Source organism: Thalassophryne amazonica, chromosome 3, assembly GCF_902500255.1.
Source record: "Thalassophryne amazonica chromosome 3, fThaAma1.1, whole genome shotgun sequence".
Lineage (NCBI taxonomy): Eukaryota > Metazoa > Chordata > Actinopteri > Batrachoidiformes > Batrachoididae > Thalassophryne > Thalassophryne amazonica.
The window spans coordinates 71,173,417-71,178,500 of NC_047105.1; the positions used below are offsets into that span (position 1 = coordinate 71,173,417).

The 5,084-nt window shown below is 39.5% G+C and overlaps 1 long non-coding RNA gene across 1 annotated transcript; it reads left to right on the plus strand.

Annotated features, from left to right (window-relative positions):
* The first annotated feature begins 3,383 nt into the window (after nt 1-3,383).
* LOC117507934 lies at nt 3,384-4,683 on the plus strand. Its single transcript, XR_004559896.1, has 3 exons — nt 3,384-3,413; nt 4,122-4,125; nt 4,526-4,683. It is a non-coding gene; the product is annotated as an uncharacterized LOC117507934 (long non-coding RNA).
* Nucleotides 4,684-5,084: the final 401 nt, after the last annotated feature.

Genomic DNA, 5,084 nt, shown 5'->3' on the forward strand with positions numbered 1-5,084 from the left:
ATCTATATGGATTGGGGCATGGTTGCATTTAAGGCTGGAGTACACAGTGTGTATTTGCCAGAGACTCGACCTTGTGACCAGACGGGTGAGATCGACGTTTAGAGAACCATCTCATCATGGACGCAGAGACCGTACCAGGTTTGATGCCATGGTCTGTGAAAGAGGAGGGGGTGAGGTCTCACGCTCGTCAGCACACTTCCTGAGGTACTTTAGGTTTTGTGACTAACATGAGTACAGTCAGTAAATGTGGTGTCCCTCACACCTTATTATATTGAGCTGTTATGTTAGTCATTTAATCAGCTTCCACTGCAGTGGAGAATTGAACTGGGTGTTCCATGCCTGCAGGGTGGGAAGCTGATTGGTGATTAAGCCAGGAAGTGTTTGCTGTTTATGTACACCTTTGAGTGGTCTCTCTGTGTGTGGAGTGGTGGACTCACATGATGGTTTCTTCTTTCACAGACTCGGTTGGTCGCGGCCACCTGGGGGGTGTCGGCGGGGTCCTTGGGTCTGAACTGTTCTGGCTCCGGACCGTTTGTGCTGCTGGGAGCGCACCGTTATTCCACCTCGCCAGACCGCGCACTTATTTGTTATTAATTAAGCACTCACTGTTATGTCATTAAATTCTGTTATCCTTTGAACCGTGCTCTGTTTCCTTTATGCTGGGTCCTACGTCAAACGCTGGTCGGTTCTCCGCCCGCGTCCGACACATAACATAATCTTTTAATTAAACAAAAAACTAATAAAATTTGTGGTGCTTCTAGCTAAAAGATTAATATTGTTGAATTGGAAGCAAAAGAACCCACCCTCCTTTACTAATTTATTACTGGATATAATGAAACGTACAATTAGAAAAAATTAAATTTGAGCTGAAAGGCAAGGTGGACACATTCTACGGGATATGGCAACTAGATTACTTTAACAGGTAAAGTGAATTATATTTGTGATAGATGACCCGCCCCCACTCTCATTCTTTCTCTCTTTCTTTTTTCTTCTCTTCTTTCTCTTTTCTCAACTCTCTGTATTTTTTGTATTTGTTCCTAATTTTGTATGTGTCAAAAAAGAAAAAACCTTAATAAAGAGATTTAAAAAAAAAAAACCTGTTAAGGTTTGTATAATTACAAATTGAATTCTGAGTTTTTGTGTCTTTCACAATTCATGAACACGCGAGGAACACTTCCAGGTCCTTCAGGACGGAAAAAGGGTGTTATCCTCAACATAATACATTATGCAAAGTTTCTATATGAGTTGAAATGGTGTGTGAGTCCAGAAACTTTTTAGCGCCTTAGACTCAACAGTTTTTAGAAAAACAACTCGACCCTTTTATTTCTTGTTAATAACTTATTTTTATGTTAATTTACTGTCTTAATGTATGGATAAATTGTTTAGGTTCTTGTTATCATATACACACTATTTGACGATGTCTGGTGTTTAGGGTTTGGTTTGGGTGTATCTTGTCTCTTCTGTTTGCCACACCCCCTTGCTGATTTCTCACACACCTGTGTCTCATTTCTTTAATCACCACCTTTGTGTTTTTCATGTTCTTTCCAGTTCGTTGTGCTATTTTCCCTCTGCTTTTTCCTTCATTCCAGCCTCTGAATTATTATAAACGCCATTGTCTAGTCATAGTTATGTTTGCTAAACCGTGTATGACCTTGCTCAGTTTTTTGACCATGCTTTTGCCACAGCCTTTGCACTTTGACTCTTTGACTCTTGCTTGTGTTTCGGACCATGCCTCTGCATCACGCCTGTCTGTCACCTCTGCATTGCTGACTGTCAAACCGTGTAAGTGAACCGCAGCCTGTTTTCCTGATAAAGCCTTTTTGATTATTCCGACTCCTCAGCCTGCAAGTCTGCATTTGTGTCCACCACCTACTTTCTGTGCCACACCTCTGCAAACCAGTGGTGGGTACAGTTCCACTAATTAGGGTTGCCAACTCTCTGAAAAATAAATAAGGGACACCTCACCGCCAGGGCCGACCAGCCGACTGACCATTGCCTTCACCCTTCCCAGCGTCTGTGTGAAAAGATTTTTAACCATTTGACTGTTGACTTGACCCTGAATTTAGGTAGATGCATACATGCATTTGTTCTGATATGAACACGTGGAAAACAAATTATTATTTAGCAATTTATTTTTAGTGCAAAATAAATTTTCACTCACAATTTCAATATGAGCATTCTGTCTTCTTTAAAAATAAATCTCTGTAGTGCTATTGCTTAATTTAAAATTGTATAAATTAACAAAAAAAAAAACAATAGAAAATTTGCATCATCAAAAACAATGTAACAGTGCACATTTACACATTTAGTGTAATAAAAAGTGCAAAAAATAAAGTCTGAAAAGTAAACAATACTGTTGTCGCGCACCTTTTCCACCCAGCCATTTTCCTTTTCTCATTCTCCCCTGTATTTTTGCATTCTTTTTTGTTTTTTGTTTTTTTTAGGAGGAGGAGTAACGACGTTACAGACATTGCTGTCCGTAGGCATATCTGCAGTGCCACTGTCGGTGTATGTATCGATATCAGCCATGCTGCTTTGTTATTGTCGTCCAGCGACCGTCGTCGGCTCGTGAAGTCGGTATCTTCTTGCGAGCAGATGTCCCTCGACCAATGAGATAAGAGTGATTCTGTATTGTCAACTCGTGTCTGTCAGCTCATTGGTGAAAAGCAGGAGAGAGGCTGGGATCAAATTTACCATAAGTTTCCATATAAAGCGCCAGTCAATTCCATTGACATTTTACAGACTTTTTGATTCTCACAGAAATATGGGACAAACTGCGTCCCGTTTCAGGTCAATATGGAACGCACACTTTTATTTCCAAATAAGGGACGATTCCGTTTTTCAAGGGACGGTTGGCAACCCTACCGCTAATCCACTAACCGCTAATTATCAAAGCTAACATTTTCATTCGCGGATTACCTTTCCGGATAACTTTCAAAACCATCAGCGGCCCAATTAGCTTCCGATAAATTTAGTTCTGATATCTTTTAGACTGCTAACATATTTTTGCAGATATAGTGAATAAAGCTTAACAGTTAAAAACATTTGTAAAGTCTGAAATCAAAGATTTTAGTGCCTGTCTGTTACATGTTTTGTAGCAGACAGACAGCTATGAATGGTAGAGCTTTATCCTCTGCAGGCAGAGGAGAGCTGACTACCAGACAGAAAGGAAAAGGGAGGGGAAAAAAGATCATTTCTCTTCACACCATACAGACCTGCCAGTCATTTCACTGGAGTCTTGCACAGACAGTTTTTATTTATGGTCATAATTTTAAATAAACTAATTGCGGACAAGTTATTTTTGTTGTTGTTTATTTGTAAAGGGACCATGTACAATAAAGAACATAAATGTTTCCATTTGATGCATTGTAACAGAGTTGTTGAAATTAACATCACATCTGTCATTTTACAAAGTGAAAATATCAGCTGTGTTTTAGTTTTAAAGTAATGCACTAATTTTGAAGGTTATAGCATTTAGGCACAAATGCCGCATTGCATTATGGGTACATTAGTTTCCTGACATTGGTGGTTGGCTGGTCGGAATAACACACTTACTGAAATGTGTGGCGGGTTTTACAAGTAAATCTGTACTCTACTCTACTGGCAGTAGATGGCAGTGTTCATGGCCGTGTGAGCAGCCACACATTCGCTAAAAGTGACGAAGGACTTAACAGAATTTTCAGTTTTCAAATTGTCTTTTTTTTTACAAATGAAAAAAATGACATATTTACAAATACAGATTTGGTTTCACTTCGTCCTCACTACCTGCCAAGGGAGGTTCCCCTGCTTTTTGTCGCTCTTGTTTATATTCATCCTAAGGTGAACAGCAATAATGCTTGTGAACTAATTTTTTAAGCAACTCAAAGACTCCAAATGAGATCTCCCAACCTGCCAATCATCCTTCTTGGTGATATGAATAACTGCTCACTGTCAAAAACATTTAAAGATTTTCATGCACTACCAGGCATAAGACACTGGACCTGTGCTACTGTTCAGTCAAAGAGGCATACAAATCCATCCTTCTCCCACTTTTAGGCTCATCTGTCCATAACTGTATGCACTTAATTCCCTCATACTGCACTGTTCTTCATGGGGTAAGGGCCAGACTGTGCATGTGAAAGACTGGTCAGAGGATGCCTGCTTATCACTCCAGGGGTGTCTGGACTGTACAGACTGGGATATGTTTAAGGAGTCCTGCTCTGATATTGATGAACTGACAGATGTTATCTCCAGTTGGATTTTATATTGTGAGAATATAGTAATTCAAACTAAGGATTTTAAAGTGTATCCAAATGGTAAACCATAGGTTTCGAAATCCCTTAAGAGCTTATTGAAAAAAAAAAGACTTTTAAAGAATGTAACTTGCAGGTGTTATATAAGCTTCAAAAGGACATTAAAAGGGAAATCAGGGCAGGTAACTTAAGTATAAAGACAAAATAGAAACACAGTTCAGGATGAATAACCTGGGTTCTGTATGGGAAAGTATGAAAGCAATTGTTGGACTTAGGGAAGGAGGGAGGAGCAGAGTAGAACTAAACGGTTACAAATCTGACTTACTGTTGGCACAGGACCTTAACAGGTTTTATGTCAGATTTGACTCACATGATTTTAGTAGTAAACACTCTGAACTTAAGACCAGAGGTTTGGCATCTCCTTCATTTATCCCTTCCTTCAATGAGCATAGTGTTATCACATGCTTTAAACAAGAGAAGTCTAAGAAAAGTCCAGGCCCAGATAATATTAGTGGTCACCTGCTTAAAGTAGGTGCGGAGCAACTAGGCCCATCTTGCACCACATATTTCTTATGTCACTCTCAGTTTGCCTATAGAGCCAAGAGAAGGGTGCAAGATGCCACAATCACTTTTCTCAATCTCCTTTATAATTATCTAGAGGGGAGTGGAAATCATGCTAGGATGTTTTTCATTTATCTTTTTCATCTGTTTTCAATACCATTCAACCTCATCTTTTAGCTGAAAAATTGCTCAATAATTTTAGCCTTGATCCTAGTCTAGTAGGTTGGATGCTGGATTTTCTGATCCAGAGATGTCAAAGGGTGAGGTTGAACAGTGAGCTGTACAGCCTGT